The sequence below is a fragment of the Chiloscyllium punctatum genome, chromosome 2 (genome assembly GCF_047496795.1).
Source record: "Chiloscyllium punctatum isolate Juve2018m chromosome 2, sChiPun1.3, whole genome shotgun sequence".
Lineage (NCBI taxonomy): Eukaryota > Metazoa > Chordata > Chondrichthyes > Orectolobiformes > Hemiscylliidae > Chiloscyllium > Chiloscyllium punctatum.
Window position 1 is genome coordinate 147,647,907 of NC_092740.1, and position 21,226 is coordinate 147,669,132.

The 21,226-nt window shown below is 44.5% G+C and overlaps 1 protein-coding gene across 1 annotated transcript in view; it reads right to left on the reverse strand.

The window, feature by feature from the left end:
• LOC140491626 (tudor domain-containing protein 7-like) overlaps positions 1–2,731 on the reverse strand; it is a 118,130-nt gene extending 115,399 nt beyond the window's left edge. The window contains exon 1 of the mRNA XM_072590085.1: positions 2,632–2,731. The gene's annotated coding sequence lies outside the window, so the exon portion shown is untranslated. The remainder of the gene's footprint in view (positions 1–2,631) is intronic.
• Between the last annotated feature and the right edge of the window lie 18,495 nt (positions 2,732–21,226).

Below are 21,226 nucleotides of genomic sequence, written 5' to 3' on the forward strand. Positions count from 1 at the left end.
TAACCTCAGGCTATCCTCCTCGGTATCAAGCACCCCATCAACTTTCATATCATCTGCAAACTGGCTGACCAAACTTCCTACTGTCAAGAGTAAATCATACCGTACACACTTAGACATTACATAGATAAACACATGGAATTTTATGTGTATCACAACCAGCAAGAATCCCAATGCTGATCCCTGCAGTACCCCACTAGCTACAGGGTTCTAGCCACAAAAATACTCAAGCATCACCCTGTTTCCTGCCACTAATGCAATTCTGGATCCAATTAGATAAATCTCCTTGGATCCCATGGACTCATTCACTATCAGTTTCCCATGAAGGATCTTATCTAAAGCCTAATTTAAATCCAAATAGATTATGTCAATTGTGTTGCCCTCATCTACAGAGTGCGGAGGTGAGATTTGTGTATTTAAAAAGGGTAAAAAATAATTTGAGAAAATGACCTAAATACATGATTTTCAGGAGAGCATACAACTTAATGTCCAGTGAGATACCTGATGTCTCAACTGACAAGTGTTATATTGCTGAATTTATGACATGCAGAAAAGCAAGTGATCAGGGATACTGGAAGTTTCGCTTGAGTTCAGTTCAGAAGAATCAGGTTTCAGATTCATGCTAGCAGAAGAATCAGGGCCTCAGTTCAATTTCATCCTAGCAGCAGGACAGTTTGTTAGATTTATAGAATCTCCAGGTTGTGAGAGTTTTCTTGACTATCAGCAAAGAAAATGATTCCATGCCACCCAAACTGGAAAGAAACCTTAAAACTCTCCCATGAGCATTTTTCAGAGGAAAACTGGAAAGAGTGAGTAAAATAAAAAAAAATTTAGGTGGAGCGATTATTTTCTGGAATTGAACAACTGAAAGCTGATATTGTTAAGAAAAGATTGGACCTATGTTTTTTGCTGTTTATGTTAAGTTCACTTCAAACTGACTTGAATATATACAGGTTTCTTTTTTATCTTTTATTCAATAAACATGTAGTCTTGGTTTAAAAGAACCTTGGCAACCTTGCGTGAATATGTTCAATCACCATGAAAAAACAAAAATAAAATGTATGACGTGTCAAACCAGATTTAATTCTGGAGTGACAGAAGCAAAAATTAAATCAAGACTATGTTTTATTCCTCAACAGTAACAATTAAAACTAAGGAAGTTATGGTAAACTTATATTTAACTCTAATTCTGATAAAAAAGGCCCTCTCAGACTAGATCTGAACTTGAAACTAAGTTAATTCACAGGAAACGCTCGAGTTCAGTTTCACATGACAAATGTCAGACAGCTGGGCAGGAATTATACTGTCAATTGCATGTAGTAAACATGCAGCAGCCAGTACTACAGGGCTTGTTTGAAGGCTGAAAGCATTTGACTTTCACTTTCATTTCCTTGTCAAACATATTTCGGTCACCAAAGACTGCCCTCTCACAATGTATCCTTTAGATGAAAGCTTGTTCCTGTCATGGTCTCTTGCTGGGATGAGAACTGGGGAACTACAGAAAGACATTACCTAAGGAGAGAGAGCTTTGTATTATAAAACTCAATACCCATAAAGTCAGTATAATATCAGACCTTCTTTCCTTCTGTCAAACAATAACTCCAAGATTATTCTGAAATAGAAAGATAACCCTGGCTTTTCTCCTATTCACCTTCTCCTCTATCATTTGTACACATCTACTTTCCATTCTGTCTTCTCAATTCTATCATTGCAATTGTATTGACAACAAATGATAGTTAACAACGTTCATTCCACTAGCACATCCAACCTCCCTTTCCAAATGCTTTCCAAATGCTGTTAACCACCACACCCCACACAAAGATGTTTCTGAAATAATTTAGCATCCAAGAGTGACTACTGTGTGAAAAAGTTCAGTCTCCCTTGGAATATGCTGAGATGAAATTAAGTTATTACTTGTGTATAGTGCTGCCTCTACATTTCATAAATAGTTTGCATTTCCCAATCTAGCTTAAGCAATATCGCCGTTTCCCATCCAAACGTGTAGCATTGCAACTCGTTGATTACACATAATCCATTATGGCACAATCAGTGAAGCCTATCCGTGTAGGGGGTTGCACAGTATATTGCTTTTTCTTGTTTTAAAAAAAACTTTTCATTTACGCTTAGCTTCACCAAAATTTGAGAAATTTAAAATTGTAAAACAACAGCAAAGCCAGGGCGCAACTTTTGGTTCCAGTCGACCTCTGGTTGAGGTCCTCTCTTGGATTTGCCCAATTTCAGCCACTTTCTGGTAAACAGAAGGGGGGGACATCCCCCCTGCCAGCACTATCCTTTCTTCTTGTACTTCTTATGCACACTCTGGTGCCTTGCCCCACTTTTTGTTTACTCTCTCTCTCTCTCTCTCTCTCTCTCCTTTTTTTTCCCCAACCTACACCACTTCTTCCAGAGTTGCTGCGCCGCTTTGCCCATGGATTAAGCCTAACAACCCGGTGCACCCCAACATTCCGCCACTCTTGCAATCCCACCCTCCCCGTACGTCCAGTTACCGGCCCCCCCTCCGCTAGAATCCTGCCCTCGCCGGTAGACCCCGGGGCTCTGGGATACCTCCCCATATCGCCCTATGTGGCAGTAGACCCACTTCCCCGTCCTGAGCCGGTGCGCCCGGTTACTCACTGCCGTGCGCAGCCCTGCGCTCGCGCCGCCGCTCGCTCTCTGACGGTTGGAGCCTGGCTGGAGCCGCCGGCGCACGCATGCGCACCAAGCGCCGCCAGGACCCACGCCTGCGCACTGCGGCCCGAACGGGCACCTGTCGCCGTGGGTGTTAGCCCTGCCTCTCAGCCAGGGAGGGCCCGGGTTCAAGTCCCACCTGAACCACAGGTGTGGCACAACGTCATCGAGCAGGTTGTTCGGAAAGTCAAGGTAAAGTTACCCACCGATCTTGCCACGTCATTGTACTGCTGCCCCGTTGAAGACATGACATGGGGGTGGGAGATTGAGAAGGAAACTCCTTCGTGCTAACCTCAGACGGTGCAGGAATTGAACCAACATTGTTGGAATCATTCTGGGTTTACAAACTGGCCAAGTTACAAGCTGAACCGGATCAATAGCATGTTCAGCTGCAATATGAATGGACCAGGTGTTCATGCCAATTACTCTTGGACCCAAGTCCCCGGACAAGACCTTTGTTGATCATCAAGTTTCTTTAAAAAGAGAGGCAAAGGGAATATTGCTTGTTTGACAGTCAAGAATCATTGAATCAGACAATAAAAAGTAACAATGGAGGATACAGATGAGTAAACTGGGTAGACAGACTTCGCAGACGAATTCCAATGCAGAAAGGTGATTCATTTTGACTGGAAGAATGAGGTGAGACATTATGTGGACAGTTTAGATAAATTGGCATTGTCCTCCTTAGAGAAGAGGATATTTTATTGTGGTGCTCAAAGCCATGAAGGGCTCAACAGTTAAAGAGGGAAACTGTTTTCAAGGGTAGAGATGTCAGTATCCAGAAATAGACTTAAGGCAAAAAGCACAAGAGCCGGAGGAGACTTTCTTTTCACAACATGTTGATATGATCCGTAATGCACATCGAGAAAGTATGGTGGAATGGTTCAACATTAACTTTCAAAAGGAAATCTGATAAATACTTGAAGGGAGAAAATGAACAGGGTTGTGGTGAAAGATCAGGTGTGCAACTAATTAGCTCTTCTAAAGTGTAGACCACACATGTTTTTCTGTGTTTTACCATTCTATGATTCTGAGCTACACTTTTATTGTAAAGCCCCGAGTTCAGCATCATAAAAGTTCACTTCATATTGATTTATCTTTCTCCAAACATTTTTCAATTTAGGAAATGGACCTTTATCTGTGTTTCTCAAATTACAAAAAAAACCTGTTCTTGGTAGTCAGCCAGTGTCACTGTTGTAAATACAAAATAAATTTTATGAGCTCAGCTGGTCTAGCAGTGAACTGCTGACCTATACAGATTAGGAAGAAAGGAAGTTTGATCCCACTGTTTGTTGAGTTTGCTCATTTCAGCTCGGATGCTGAAGGAATGTGATGATCAAGAGATTGATGTTTGCCCTGCTGCTGAACATTTATATAAGTAATTTGATCTTGGTTGCAGTTAATACTGAGGAGAATTATAGCACAATACCAGATATTAAAATTTCCCAGATTGGGAGTGCAACTGCTACATAAACTTTAAAATAGTTAAATGAAAAGGAATGAATTTTGGTAGGAGGTATGATGAGGCTGAACAGAACTTGGAAAATAAAAATCTAAATAGGGAGAGAGAAGTTACTTTGGGGTTACAGATTCACAAATGATTGCACATTGATAATGAAAGAATTCAAGTGAAATGTTGGAATTCATTTCAAATGAAATTGAATTATGAAAATATACAGGTCGGGGATGCCATTTGGTCTATTTGGGAGAATTAGTCCCAAGACTGTCCATTTTCTCAATAATCCTGTAAACTTTTCCTAGTCAAGCATTATTCAATCCTCATTTGAAAATTACAATTTGATATGCCACCATCCTTTTAGGCACAATCAACTCAGCGCAAGACAATTGTTTCTGCATTTCACTTCTAGATCTTTTGCCAATCATCTTGAATGTTTATCCATTGGTTACTGACAATCCTCCAAATGGAAGCAGTTTTTCCTTATATAAAGAAACAGCAGGGAATTAATGTACAGAATGTTGGTTAAAGCACTGATGGAGTTCTATGCTCTGTTGTGGTCTTTATATTACAAGAAAGTGCATGAAGCCATTAGACAAATTTCCAAAATCATTTACTGTGAGAAAATATGCATTTATATAACACCTTCTATGGAGTAAGGTATCTCAAAGCATACAACAGCAATGATTTTAAATAAAATTTAATATCAAGCTATGTAAAATGATATTATTAAAAGAGCTAGATTTTAAAGAACATCTCTTTTTCTTGAAGAATAAAAGTTCAGGATAACCGAAAAAAGCAGTTCAGAATTTTGATAGGACTGCATAATATAAACATCATGAACATTTTTACACTTGTACGTAAATTTAAAGCGGGAACAAAGTGAGGACTGCAGATGCTAGAGATCAGAGTCAAAAAGTGTGTGGTGCTGGAAGAGCACTGCTAGTCAGGCAGCATCCGAGGAGCAGGAGAGTTGATGTTTCGAGCATAAGCTCTTCATCAGGAATGCCTTGAATCCGGTAAATTTAAAGCAGCAGGTCAAAATAGAAGATTATCATACAAGATAGACAACAAGGGAGTAATGATGTGGAGATGCCGGTGGACAAAGTTAAAAATCACACACCAGGTTATAGTCCAACAGGTTTAAGTGGAAGCACTAGCTTTTGGATCGCTGCTCCTTCAATAGATAGCTGTGGTGCAGGACCATAAGACACAGAATTTAAATCAAAAGATAAGTGTCATGCAATTGAAATGATATATTGAACACCTAGATTGCTGTTAAGTCTTTCATCTTTTAGAAAGGGTTGTGTTCACTTCATTAATTTATAAATCCCAGAACTTCTTTAAAATCACATTCGTGAGATAACAAGGTTTTATAGAAAAAGGTGACATCTCAGCTCATACAATTTATTAATGGTGTGAGGTTAGATGTATCTGTATCCCAATCTTGAATCAGAATGGTTCCATTTCCAAAACAGGAATTTGCATTTGCAGAATTGTATTTGCAGATATATTCTATTTTGCTCAAAAAGCACACAATCTGCAGGCAGTCAATGAAGGCAGTCAAACCATGTAAGATTTTATAAATTCCTACTATGGAAATGTAAATAATCTATTATTGGAATCTATTATTAAAGAAGCAGTAATGGAACATTTTGAAAGTTAAACCACAATCCATCAGAGCCAGCATGGTGTTTGACTAATTTGCGACAGTTCTTTGAAGATGTAACAAGCAAATTGGATAATTGGGTCCTGTAGATGTAGTATATTTGGACTGCTGGAAGACATTCAATCAGCGGCACAAAATGTTCAATACATAAGGTAAGATCACATGGAGTTAGGGGTTATATATTAGCTTGGATAGAGGATTGATGAACCAACCAGAAAGTAGAGAATTGGGATAAGTCGGTCTTTGTTAGGTTAGTAAACTGTAACTAGTAGGTTAGATAGTCATACAGCATAGAAACAGACCCTTCAGTCCGACCGTCCATGCTGAACATAGTCCCAAACAAATCTCGTCCCACCTGCCTGCTTATAGCCCATATCCCCTCAAACCCTTCTTATTCATGTATCCATCCAAATGTCTTTTAAATGTTGAAATTGTACCCGCATCCACCACTCTGTCAGGAAGTTCATTCCACAGGCAAACCACCCTCTATGTAAAAAATTTGCCTCTTATGTCTCTTTTAAATCTCTCTCCTCTCACCTTAAAAATATGCCCCCTAGTCTTGAAATCCCCTATCCTAGGGAAAAGACAGTTACTGTAGGGTTGAGCAAAAATCTCAATCGTTTTGGGAAGATTCCCTACCATCTAAAACAACTGGACTTCTCCCAGAGTCTTGGAGTTTTTTTTCTCAAACCTAAACCGAGCAAAGAAAACCCCAGCAGCTAAACTACGCTGGAATATACCATCACAAGGACAGTTTGTCTGGAAGCTGGGGAAACCTATTCACACCTCAGCCCAACAAGAACAATGAATAACCTTTATGACAAACTGAATTCAGACAACATGGAGTCTGCACAAATTCCAAGACCTCCAACTTCAATGGATTTTCAATCACATAAACACAGGGCATTCCATACAATCAAGAAGCCTGTTCATCCCTGATGGAAAAGACATTTGCACCTAATCTTAACTATTAGGAAACCAGTTAACCTCAAAAGGGGAACATTAGAAACACAATGGCAACACAGATTTGAGAGGAGATAACGGGGCACACAGTCTGTTTAGCTGCTTAAAAATCACACAACACCAGGTTATAGTCCAACAGGTTTAATTGGAAGCACACTAGCTTTCGGAGCGACGCTCCTTCGTCAGGTGATTGTCATGTTTATTTTTTATTTCTCGTATTATATTTAACTTTTTGTAGTTAAATAAAAGCAGAGATGCTTTTGCCCTGAAACACCTGCCTACCACCTTCTTCATTTCACATTCCCTCCATAAGTCCACTGTCAGAATTCAGGATCTGGGGGTGATTTGAACCACCTAAAAAGCAAATTACTAAGCTCAAACCAGAAACCCAAAGCTATCATTAACTCTATCTATACGTTTCAGTATTTCACAAATATCTATCAGGTTGCCTCTCAATCTCCTATGCTCCAGTGAAAAAAGTCTCAGCTTATCCAGCCTTTGCTTATAACTTAAGAGTCACAGAGATGTACAGTATGAAAACAGACCCTTTGATCTAACTCATCCATGCCGACCAGACATCCTAACCTAACCTAGTCCTATTTGCCGGCATTTGGCCCATATCCCTCTAAAATCATCATATTCATATACCCATCCAAATGCCTTTTAAATGTTTTAATTGTACCACCTCCCACCACCCGCTCTGGTAGCTCCATACATGTACCACCCTCTGTGTGAAAATGTTGCCCCTTGTCTGTTTAATATCTTTCCCCTCTCACGCTAAACCTATGCCCTCTAGTTCTGGTCTCCCTCACCCCAGGGAAAACTTTGTCATGCCCCTCATGATTTTATAAACTTTAGGCTCTGACACTCCAGGGAAAACAGCCCCAACCTATGCACCCTCTCCCTTTAGCTCAGATTCTCCAACCCTGGCAACATCTTTGCAAATCTTTTCTGAACTTTTTCAAGTTTCACAGCATCCCTCCGATACGAAGGAGACCAGATTTGCACACTATTCCAAAAGTGACCTAACCAATGTCCTGTACAGCTGCAACATGACCTCCCAATCCCTGCAGTCAATGCTCTGATCAGTAAAGGAAAGCATACCAAACCCTTTATCACGATCCTATCTACCTCTGACTCTGCTTTCAAGGAACTATGAATGTGCACTCCAAGTTTTTTTTTCAAAAATATACTTTCTTCATAAAATTATTTGGATCTCTATACATTTGGTCATGTGCACACATTCTTGTGCACACATTACATTGCTTGACATACAGACATCAAAATTTATTTTTCCTGTATACAAGTCTGTACATTCACTATCCAGCTCTTCTGCTGAGGCGTCAGCGGAGCCCAAATGACTGGGTGGGCCCCCTGTTCTTCTTAGGCAGGCAGACGTTACACGGTGGTCTTTCCCCACCGCGCCTTGGCGACAGCTGCCCCAAGCTTCAGCACGTCCCTCAACATGTAGTCCTGGACCTTGGAATGTGTCAATCTACAACACTCAATCGGGGTCAACTCCTTCAGCTGGAAGATCAACAGGTTTCGGACAGCTCAAAGAGCGTCTTTCACCGAGGTGATGATCCTCCAGGCACAGTTGATGTTCATCTCGGTGTGCGTCCCAGGGAACAGACCATAGAGCATGGAGTCCTGCGTCATGGTGCTGCTCGGGACGAACCTCTCTAGACTTCTTCTGCATAGGCACATTCCAGAAGGAGGTGTGAGACAGTCTCATCCCCCCCGCAGCTGCTTCGAGGGTATTGTGCGGTGCGGCAGAGAGTCCGGGCATGCATAAAGGATCTCACAGGCAGACCCCTTCTCACCACCAGCCAAGCCATGTCTTGGTGTTTGTTGGACAGTTCTGGCAATGAGGCATTCTGCCAAATGACTTTGACAGTCTGCTCAGGGAACCGCTCGATAGGATCCACCCTCTCCTTTTCCCGAAGGGTCTCAAGGACACTACGTGCTGACCACTTCCTAATGGACTTGTGGTCAAAGGTGTTTTTCTTCATAAACTTCTCCATGAAGGACAGGTGATACGGAACAGTTCAACTACTTGGAGCTTTCCACGGTAGCGAGGCCAGGCCCATCCTTCGCAACGCCAGGGACAGGTAGAACCTCAGTACGTAGTGACACTTGGTGTTTGTGTACTGGGGATCCACGCACAGCTTGATGCAGCCACACACAAAGGTGGCCATCAGGGTGAGGGTGGAATTGGGTGTGTTTTTTCCCCTGTTGCCCAGGTCTTTATACATCAAGTCCCTTCGGACCCGGTCCATCTTCGATCTCCATATAAAGTGGAAGATGGCCCGGGTGACTGCAGCGGCACAGGTTCTGGGAATAGGCCAGACCTGTGCCGCGTATAACAGCAATGACAGTGCCTCACACCTGATGACCTGTTTTTTTCCCGCGATGGAGAGCGACTGTAGCTTCCATCTGTCCAGTTTCTGCCTCACTTTGCTGATACGCTCCTTCCGAGGCTTGGCACACGCCCCAGGCCCCCGTACCAAATACCCAGCACCATCAGGTGGTCGGTCCTGATGGTGAAGGGGATCAAGGATTGGTCGGTCCAGTTCCCGAAGAGCAAGGCCTCGCTCTTGCCTTGGTTTACCTTGGCCCCCAAGGTTTGTTCGAACTGGTCACATACGCACATGAGTCTGTGCACGGACAGCGGATCTGAGCAGAAAACGGTGACGTCATCCGCGTACAGGGAAGCCTTAACTTGTAGGCCCCCGTTGCCAGGAATAATCACCCCGCTCAGGCTCACATCCTTCCTGATGGACTTGGCAAATGGCTCTATGCAGCACACAAACAACGCAAGAGAGAGAGGGCAGCCCTGCCTGACTCCAGATCTGACTGGGAAGCTATCTGATTCCCACCCATTGATTGAGACTGCACTGACAATGTTGGTGTAGAGCAGTCTGATCCAATTGCAGATTCCCTCTCCAAAGCCCATTTTGGAGAGGACATCTCTTATATATGTGTGTGATATCCTGTCAAAGGCTTTCTCCTGGTCCAGGCTGATGAGTCAAGTGTCCAACCCTCTGTCCTGCACGTAGGCGATCGTATCTCTGAGGAGTGCGAGACTCTCAGCGATCTTCCTGCCCGGTACAGCACAGGTTTGGTCAGGGTGAATCACTGACCCCAGAGCAGACCTGACCAGGTTGGTGATAACCTTTGACAAAATTTTGTAATCCGCATTCAATAGTGAGATTGGTCTCCAATTTCTGATTTCCTCCCTCTCCCCCTTCCGCTGGTCGGTGAGGGTGATGATGCCTTTCCTCATGGATTCACTCATGGTACCTGCCCGAAGCATACTGACATACACCTCCAGCAGATCCTGGCCAATCAAGTCCCACAGAGCAGAATAGAGCTCGACTGGTAAGCCATCGCTTCCAGGAGTTTTATTCTTTTCAAAGGACTCGAGGGCCTTGGTCAGCTGGTCCAGCTTCTCCCGTGTTCTGTCATCTAAGACCTCTGTGATAGAGGACAGGAATGACTGGGTGGCCGCGCTGTCAGTCGGCTTCGCGTCATACAGACTGGCATAGAAGGATTTGCTGATCCTCATGACGTCAGCCTGAGATGACGTTATCGAGCCATCTTCTTCCTTCAGGCTACTGAGCACGGAGCTCTCTTTGTGTACCTTCTGGAAGAAGAAACGTGAGCACGTCTTGTCCTGCTCCACAGAGCGGAAGATTATCTTGGAGGCCTCCGAGGCAAAGAGCGAGGCTTGCTGGCCCTTCATCTCCTTGAGGTCCTCCGTGACATCGATCCCCATCATCTGCAGCAGGAGCAGTTTCTGCATACTTTCCTGGAGCTGGGACAGTTTTCCCTGCCTCTCTCTCGCCTCCTGAACACCTTTGAGGATGAAGAACCTCTTGATGTTCCTTTTACTGTATCCCACCAGTCTGCTGGGGACTCAAAGAGGGGCTTCATGGTTTTCCAACCTGCGTAGTCCCTCTTGAGCTCCTCAATGTTTCCTGGGGTCAACAGCTTTGTGTTCAGCTTCCACGTTCCCTTACCAGCCCGCTGTTTGTCCTGTAGGTGACAGTCGGCCAGCAGGACGCAGTGGTCAGAGAAGAACACCGGCTTGACGTCGGTGGATCTGACCGAGAGCATTCGGGACACAAACAGGTAATCTATCCTTGAGCGGATAGACCCATCTGCCTGTGACCAGGTGAACCTGCACTCCAAGTTTTCTTTGTGCAGCAACACTCCACAGGACCTTACTATCAAGTGTATAAGTCCTGCTTTGATTTGCCTGCCCAAAATGTAGCACTTCACATTTATCTAAATTAAACTCCATATACCACTGCTCAGCCTGTTGGGCCGATCTGATTTAGATCCTGTTGTACTCTGAACTAACCTTCTTCGCTGTCTAGTCCAAGAACTCCCCACCTATGTTCGGGACACCACCCACGCCCTCCACCTCCTCCATAATTTTTGCTTCGCCGGCCCCCAACGCCTGATCTTCACCATGGACATCCAGTCCCTATTCACCTCCATTCCCCATCACGGAGGCCTCAAAGCCCTCCGCTTCTTCCTTGCCCGCCGACCCAACCAGTACCCTTCCACTGACACCCTCCTTCGACTGACTGAACTGGTCCTCACTCTGAACAACTTTTCTTTCCAATCCTCCCACTTGCTCCAAACCAAAGGAATAGCCATGGGCACCCGCATGGGCCCCAGCTATGCCTGCCTCTTCGCCGGATATGTGGATCAGTCCATCTTCCACAGCTACACTGGCACCACTCTCCCACCCTTTCCTCCGCTACATTGATGACTGTATCGGCGCTACCTCATGCTCTCACGAGGAGGTTGAACAGTTCATCCACTTTACTAACATCTTCCACCCCGACCTCAAATTCACCTGGACCGTCTCAGACTCCTCCCTCCCCTTCCTAGACCTCTCCATTTCTATCTCGGGTGACCGACTCAACACGGACATTTACTATAAATCGACCAACTCCCACAGCTACCTAGTTTACACCTCCTCCCACCCTGCTCCTGTAAAAACGCCATCCCATGTTCCCAATTCCTTCGCCTCCGCCGCATCTGCTCCCAGGAGGACCAATTCCAATACCGAATAACCCAAATGGCCTCCTCCTTCAAAGACCGCAATTTCCCCTCAGACGTGGTTGACAATGCTCTCCACCGCATCTCCTCCACTTCCCGCTCCTCTGCCCTTGAACCCCACCCCTCCAATCACCACCAGGACAGAATCCCACTGGTCCTCACCTACCACCCCACCAACCTCCAGATACATCGTATCATCCTTTGTCATTTCCACCACCTCCATACAGACCCCACCACCAAGGATAAATTTCCCTCCCCTTCCCTATCAGTGTTCCAGAAAGACTACTCCCTCTGCGACTCCCTCATCAGGTCCACAATCCCCACCAACCCAACCTCCACTCCCGGCACCTTCCCCTGCAACCGCAAGAAATGCAAAATTTGCGCCCACACCTCCCCCCTCACTTCCCTCCAAGGCCCCAAGGGATCCTTCCATATCCGTCATAAATTCACCTGCACCTCCATACACATCATTTACTGCATCCGCTGCACCCGATGTGGCCTCCTCTACATTGGGGAGACAGGCCGCCTACTTGCGGAACATTTCAGAGAACATCTCTGGGACACCCGCACCAACCAACCCAACTGCCCTGTGGCTGAACACTTTAACTCTCCCTCCCACTCCGCTAAGGACATGCAGATCCTTGGCCCCCTCCATCGCCAGACCATGGCAACACGACGCCAGGAGGAAGAGCGCCTCATCTTCTGCCTAGGAACCCTCCACCCACAAGAGATGAATACAGATTTCTCCAGCTTCCTCATTTCTCCTCCCCCCACCTTATCTCAGTCCCAACCTCAGACTCAGCACCGCCTTCGTGACCTGCAATCTTCTTCCTGACCTCTCCACCCCGACCCCCTCTCTGGCCTATCACCCTCACCTTAACCTCCTTCCATCTATCGCATTCCCAATGCCCCTCCCCCAAGCCCCTCCCCTACCTTTTATCTTAGCCTGCTTGGCACACCTTCCTCATTCTTGAAGAAGGGCTTATGCCCGAAACGTTGATTCTCCTGCTCCTTGGATGCTGCCTGACTTGCTGCGCTTTTCCAGCAACATATATTTCACCTCTGATCTCCAGCATATGCAGTTCTCACTTTTTTCTTCGCTGTCTACTATACCTCCAATTTTGGTGTCATCAACAAACTTACTAACTATACCTCCTATGTTCACATGCAAATCATTAATGTAAATGACAGAAAGTAATGGATTCAGCACTGAACCTTGTAGCACTCCACTGGTCATAGGCCTCCAGTCTGAAAAGCAACCCCCCACCACCACCCTTTGTCTTCTACGTTCGAACCAGTTCTGTATCCAAATGGCTAGTTTTCCCTGTATTCCATGAGATATAACCTTGCTAACCGGTATCCCATGAGGAAACTTGTTGAACACCTTACTGAAGTCCATATAGATCACATACACCTCTCTGCCCTCATCAATCCTCTTGGTTACTTCTTCAAAAAACTCAATCAAATTCGTGAGACATGATTTCCCACGCACAAAACAATGTTGACTATCCCTAATCAGTCCTTGCCTTTCCAAATACATGTAAATCCTGTTCCTCAGGATTCCCGCTACTTGCCCACCACTGATGTCAGGCACACCAATCTATAGCTCCCTGGCTTTTCTTTACTATCTTTCTTCAATAGTGGCACCACGTTAGCCAACCTCCAGTCTTCCGGCACCTCACCTGTGACTATCGGTGATACAACTATCTCAGCAAGGGACCCAGCAATCACTTCCCTAGTTTCCCACAGAGTTCTAGGCTACACCTAGATTGGAATACCTACAGTGTGGAAACAGGCCCTTCGGCCCAACCAATCCACACTGACCCTCCGAAGAGTAACCCACCCAGACCCATTTCCCTCTGACTAATGTACCTAATACGATGGGCAATTTAACATGGTCAATTCACCTGGCCTGCGCATCTTTGGACTGTGGGAGGAAACTGGAGCACCCGGAGGAAACCCACGCAGACACGAGGAGAATGTGCAAACTCCACACAGACAGTCGCCCGAGACCAGAATCAAATCTGGGACCCTGGCGCAGTGAGGCAGCAGTGCTAATCACTGTGCCACCATGCCGCCCTGGGGATTTATCCACTTTTATGCATTTCAAGACATCCAGCACTTCCTCCTCTGTAATATGGACAATTTTCAAGATGTCACCTTCTATTTCCCCACATTCTATATCTTCCATGTCCTTCTCCACAGAAAATATTGATGCAAAATGCTTGTTTAATATTTACCCATCTCCTGCGACTCCACAAATAGGCTGCCTTGTTGATCTTTAAGTGGTCCTATTCTCTAGGAGAAAGTGAGGACTGCAGATGCTGGAGATCAGAGTCTCAAGTGTGGTGTTGGAAAAGCACAGCAGGTCAGACAGCATCCGAGGAGCAGGAGAAGTGACATTTTGAGCATAAGCCCTTCAATCCTGATGAAGGCTTATGCTTGAAGCATCGATTCTCGTGGTCCTCGGATGCAGCCTGACCTGCTGTGCTTTTCCAGCACCACACCCCGGGCCCTATTCTCTCCCTAGTTACCATTTTGTCCTTAAGGTTTTTATAACAACCCTTTGGATTCTCCTTAACCCTATTTGTTAAAGCTATGTCATATCCCCTTTTTGCCCTCCTGATTTCCCTCTTGAGTACACTCCAGTTGCCTTTATGTTCTTCTAAGGATTCACTCGGTCTCTCCTGTCTGTATCTGACATGTTCTTCCTTCTTTTTGTTAACCAAATCTCAATTTCTCTAAACATCCCTACACCTACCAGCCTTTCCTTTTGACCCTAATAGGAATATATTGCCTCTGGAGTCTCGTTATCTCGTTTTTGAAGGCTTCCCATTTTCCAGCAGTCCGTTTACCTGTGAACATCTGCCTCCAATCAGCTTTTGAAAGTTCTTGCCTAATAGTATCAAAATTGGCCCTCCTCTAATTTAGAACTTCAACTATCTTTCTCCATCACTATTTGAAAACTCATAGAATTATGGTCTCTGGCCCCAAAGAGCTCCCCCACTGACACATCAGTCACCGGCCCTGCCTTATTTCCCAAGAGGAGGTCAGGTTTTGCACCTTCTCTAGTAGATACATCCACATGCTGAATCAGAAAATTTTCTAGTACACACTTAACAAATTCCTCTCCATCTAAACCCTTAACACTATGGCAGTCCCAGTCTATGGTTGGAAAGTTAAGATCCCCACTATCACCACCCTAATATTCTTACAGATAATTGAAATCTCCTTACAAATTTGTTTTTCAATTTCCCGCTGACTATTAGGGGGCCGATAATACAATCCCAATAAGGTGATCATCCATTACTTATTTCCCAGTTCCACTCAAATAACATTCCTGGATATCTTCTCAGGAATATCCTTCCTAAGTACAGCAGTAATGCTATCCCTTATCAAAAACACCACTTCCCCCCTCTCATTTGCCCCCTTTTCTATCCTTCCTCTCGTATTCATATCCTGGAACATTAAGCTGCCAGTCCTGTCCATCCCTGAGCCGCGTTTCTGTAGTTGCTATGATATCCCCGTCTAATGTTCCGAACCATGCCCTGAGTTCATCTGCCTTCCTGTTAGGCCTCTTGCATTGAAGTTTAATTTATCAGTCCTACCTTGTTCTCTGCTTTGTTCCTGCCTGCCCTGACTGTCTGACTTGCTCCATTTCCCATCTGTACCAGTCTCAGATTGATCTCTTTCCTCACTATTTCCCTTGGTCCTCCCCCCCAACACCCTCCCCACCCCTTTACTAGTTTAAAACCTCCCGAGCAGCTCGAGTGAATCTCCCTGCCAGCATATTAGTCCCCTTCTAATTCAGGTGTAATCTGTCCTTCTTGTGCAGGTCATTTCTACCCCAGAAGAGATTCCAATGATCCAAAAATGTGAACCCTCTCCCCTCACCAGCTCCTGAGCCACGCATTCATCTGCTCTATCCTCTTGTTCTTACCCTCACTAGCTCATATCACTGGGAGTAATCTAGATATTACTACTTTTGAGGACCTCCATTTTAAATTCTTGCCTAACTTTCCATATTCTCCCTTCAGAATCTCATCCTTTTCTCTTCCTGTATTGTTAGTTCCAATATGTACAATGACCTCCCGTTGGTCCCGCTCCCCTTTTAGAACATTCTGCACCGTCTCTGAGATATCCTTGATCCTGGCACTAGGGAGGCAACAGACCGTTCTGATTTTTCGCTGCTGGGTGCAGAAACATCTGTCTGACCCTCTGACTAGAGAGTCCCCTACCACAATCAATCACTTGGAACCCGATGTTTTCCTCATTACATTAGAGCCAGTCTTGATACCAGAAACTTGGCTGTTCGTGCTACATTCTCCTGAGAGCCCATCACCTACATTTTCCAAAGCAACATACTTGTTTGAAATGAGGATATGTTGCTAGAAAAGCGCAGCAGGTCAGCCAGCATCCAAGGAGCAGGAGAATCGACGTTTCGGGCATGAGCCCTTCTTCAGGAATGAGGAAAGTGTGCCCATCAGGCTAAGATAAAAGGTAGGGAGGAGGGACTTGGGGGAGGGGCGTTGGAAATGCGATAGGTGGAAGGAGGTTAAGGTGAGGGTGTTAGGCCGGAGTGGGGTGGGGGCGGAGAGGTCAGGAAGAAGATTGCAGGTTAGGAAGGTGGTGCTGAGTTCGAGGGTTGGGACTGAGACAAGGTGGGGGGAGGGGAAATGTGGAAACTGGAGAAATCTGAGTTCATCCCTTGTGGTTGAAGGGTTCCTAGGTGGAAGGTGAGGCGCTCTTCCTCCAGCCAATGTAGGGGAGACAGGCCGCCTACTTGCGGAATGTTTTAGAGAACACCTCTGGGACACCCGGACCAACCAACCCAACCACCCCCTGGCTCAACACTTCAACTCCCCCTCCCACTCCACCAAGTACATGCAGGTCCTTGGACTCCTCCATTGCCAGACCATAGCAACACAACGGCTGGAGGAAGAGCGCCTCGTCTTCCGCCTAGGAACCCTCCAACCACAAGAGATGAACTCAGATTTCTCCAGTTTCCACATTTCCCCTCTCCCCACCTTGTCTCAGTCCCATCCCTCGAACTCAGCACCACCTTTCTAACCTGCAATCTTCTTCCTGACCTCTCCGCCCCACCCCCCCACTCCGGCCTATCACCCTCACCTTAACCTCCTTCCACCTATCGCTTTCCAACGCCCCTCCTCCAAGTCCCTCCTCCCTACCTTTTATCTTAGCCTGCTGGGTACACCTTCCTCATTCCTGAAGAAGGGCTCATGCCCGAAACGTCGATTCTCCTGTTCCTTGGATGCTGCCTGACCTGCGCTTTTCCAGCAACACATTTTCAGCTCTGATCTCCAGCATCTGCAGTCCTCACTTTCTCCCTGAAATGGGGATAGCCACAGAAGACTCCTGCATTACCTGCCTCTTCCTCCTACCTTTCCTGAAGATAACACATCTATGTGACTGTATCTGCGGCTTTTCTCCCTTCCGATAACTGTCATCCATCACAACCCCTAGCTTGTGTAAGCTCCTCTAATTGCCGCTCCAAGCAGTTCATCCGATCTGGTAGGATTCCCAAAGACACTTCCTGCAGATGTAATCATCAGTAACATGCAAACTCTCCCTAAACTCCCACATCCGACACAAAGAGCATATCACACCACTATAGGCCATCTTGTTCCTTCACAATCTACAGACCCAGAAAATAACACTGTCTTTTTGATCTAAAAAAAGTACTCCAGGCTAACTTAGAACTTGTTGTTTATATTTTTAAAATGTAATCAAGTGACAGATTTCAATAAAACATATAATCAAGAAAAAACCCACTCTACTCACTACTGTAGACTCAGATTAAAGTTATACATTAAAAATGATGCACTTATCTGTTCCCACATAGCTCTCTCCAAGGTCAGCTGTGAATTTCACTGTTTGTTAATCTTTCCTAGACGCACTCCAATGTCCAGCGATACATGAACACAACAAAAGCAGTAACTGTGCAGATTCACTGCTGTGTCAGTTGGCAGTGTAGGTTTCTTTTTCTCTCTCCTTCACTGACCATTATACCAATTATTCACAATCTGTATGAATGACTTAACCACAATGATAGAATGGACTATAGCCAAAGTTGCGGATGATGTAAAATAGATGGAAAAGTAAGTTACACTGAAGAAGTAAGAAATTTACAAATGGATATGGATAGGTTAGGTGAGCAGGCTAGCACTTGATAGATGGAGTTTAATGTGAATAAATGTGAGGTTATCCATTTGGGCTGGAAGAATTAAAAAGGCAACTTATGAACTAAATGGAAAGAAACTTCACAGTTTTCACTGTAAGATCTTCTTGCCCTTGTGCATGAATTATAGAAAATGCGTATGCAGGTAGAAGCAAGTTATAAGAAGGAAAATGGAATTTTGGCAAACATTGCTACAATAATTGAATATAAAAGTAGGGAAGGGTTATTGCAATTATACAAGGTGTTGATGAGATTACATCTGGAATATTATGTACAGTTTTAGTCCTCTTGCTTAAGGAAGGATATCCTTTATATTTTTTCTTTTGTTTTGTCGTTTTTTTTAGACACAGTGAAAGACACAAGGTGCGCGAATCTTTATTCAGTTTCCACCACCTTTATATTAGAGGCAGTTCACAGAAGGTTAACTAGGATAATCCCAGAGGTGAAAAGCTTGTCTTGTGAGGAGAAATTGAGTAGTTCAGGCCTTTATTTTCAGGAGTTTAGAAGAATGAGAGGAGATCTAATTGAGGTACAGAGGATCCCCGATTTACTGTTTTTGATTTACCAGTGCTCATACTTACAAATGTGGTCCCATACAGCGATGTAAGGTCTGACATACAGACATTTCCTGTACTTATGAACAGCTACAGTATATTGTCTCATGGTGTTCTCACTTGCGTCCAAATTGATTTACAAACAGATTAAAAAATGGAATCCAACCCGGGGACTTTCTGTATATAAGACAATAGACAATAGATGCAGGAGTAGGCCATTCTGCCCTTCGAGCCTGCACCGCCATTCAATATGATCATGGCTGATCATTCCTAATCAGTATCCTGTTCCAGCCTTATCTCCATACCCCTTGACTCCACTATCTTTAAGAGCTCTATCCAATTCTTTCTTAAATGAATCCAGAGACTGGGCCTCCACTGCCCTCTGGGGCAGAGCATTCCACACAGCCACCACTCTCTGGGTGAAGTAGTTTCTCCTCATCTCTGTCCTAAATGGTCTACCCCGTATTTTTAAGTTGTGGTGCTAAAGGGGGTTGACAAAGTACATGTTGAGTGGGTATTTCCCTTCATGGAGCCATCTAGAATGAAAGGTAATAGTTTTAGGCCAAGGGGTGGCAGATTTCTCATAGCACCAGGAACCTAAGTTCGATTCCAGCCTCATTCGACTGTCTGTGAGGGGTTTGCACATTCTCCCTGTGTCTGCATGGATTTCCTCCCAGGTGCTCTGGTTTCCTCCCACAGCCCAAAGATATGCAGGTTAGGTGAATTGGCCATGCTAAATTGACCATAGTGTTCAGGGATGTGTGGGTTAGGTGCATTAGTCATGGGTAGATGTACAGTAATACGGTAGGGGAATGGATGTGTCTGGGTTACTCTTTGAAGGGTCGGTGTGGACTTGTTGGGCCAAATGGCCTGTTTTCCAGACTGTAAGGGATTCTAATTCTATGATGATTTAAGACAGAGGTGAGGAGGAATTACTTCTCTCAAAGGGTCATAAATCTGTGGAATTCATGACCCCAGAGTGCAGTGAACACCAGAAAACTGAATAAATTTAAAGAGGAGATAGATTTTTAATTTGTATTGGTTTAAAAGGTTGCAGAGAGCAGGCCATGATCATATTAAATGATGTGCAAGTGTGAAGGTTGAATAGCTTACTCCTTCTCCTATTTCTTTTGTGTTTAAATTAGATGTTTGCAGTGTTATGTTGGGAATTGTCACAGAAGGATGCATTCACTGACCTTGACCTCCCCCCAATAAGCCATTAGAATTTTCTTTGAAAACTTAAGCTATTACAAGCTTTATAGCCTTAGTCAAGAACAATTGTAAGGCTAATCCTAGCAATTACAGACCAGTTAATTTAAGTGGTGAGGAAACTTTCAGAAACAATTATTTGCCACATGTAAAAAGGTGGATTGATTAGGAAGAGTCGTGATAGAAAGGGTCAGTGTGGGTAATGCAGTTGATGCGATATCATGATTTCCAGAAGGTGTTTGATACCATGCCACACAACAGATTTATGAGGAAATTTGTAGATTATGGCATAAAAGGGACGCAGCAACATGAATACAAAATTGGCTCAGTGACAGGAAATCGAGAGTAATGAACAATAGATACCTTGCAGGCTGGTGAAAGATTTGTAATGGAGATCCCCAGTGTTCTGTATCAGGACCCTTGCTTTTTCTGCTGTATATTAATTATCTAGATCTTGGAAGCTGGGGGCACAATTTTAAAGTTTGTAGGTGATGTTAAACTTGGAAGAATTGTAAACTGCGAGGATCACAGTATGGAACTTCAAAAGGACATAGAGAAGTTGGTGAAGCAAGCAGATAGGTGGCAGATGAGGTTCAATGCAAAGAAATGTGAAGTGATATATTTTGGTTAGAAGATTATTGAAAGACAATGTAAAATAAGGGGTACAATTCTCAAGGGAGTGCAGGACCAGAGGGACTTTGCTGTATAAGTGCACAGATCATTGACGATGACAGGACAGCTGGAGAAGGCAGTTAATAAAGCATACAGTGTTCACACTTTAATTTTAGGACATACAGTAACAAGAGCAAGGATGTCATGTTGAATTTATATGAGATACTTGTTAGACCTCAGCCTGGACTATTGTAAACAGTTGTGGGCCTCACATTATAGACAAGGTGTGAATGGTTCCAAGAATGAGAAACTTCAGTTATGAGGATAGACTGAAGATGTGAAGATTGTTTTCCTTGGAGTGATGAAATTTAGGAGGAGATTTGATGGAGATTGTAAAAATCATGAGCAGGTTGGACAAAGAAGATAGGGAGAAGCAGTTCCCGCTTGCATGGGGATAAGAGGGCATTAATTTAAACTGATGTGCCATTGAAGTAAGGGTAATATGAAGCAAGGGTGATATGAGAAAAATATACTTTTTCTGCAACAAGTAGTTGGTGTACAGATTGAAATGCATGGAAGTGTGGTGAAGGCAGGCTTAATTGAGGCATTCAAGAAGGCATTGGATGATTATTTGGATTGAAAACATGTGCCAGGGTACAGGGAAAAGCAAGAGGTGGCACTCAGTAAAGATGCTTGTTTGAAGGGCTTGGTGCAGGCACGATGGCCTTCTTCTGCACCACACCAATTCTGTGATTTGAGATTCTCTGAATTTTAGTCGCCATCAGTTGATGGTCATCGAGCTT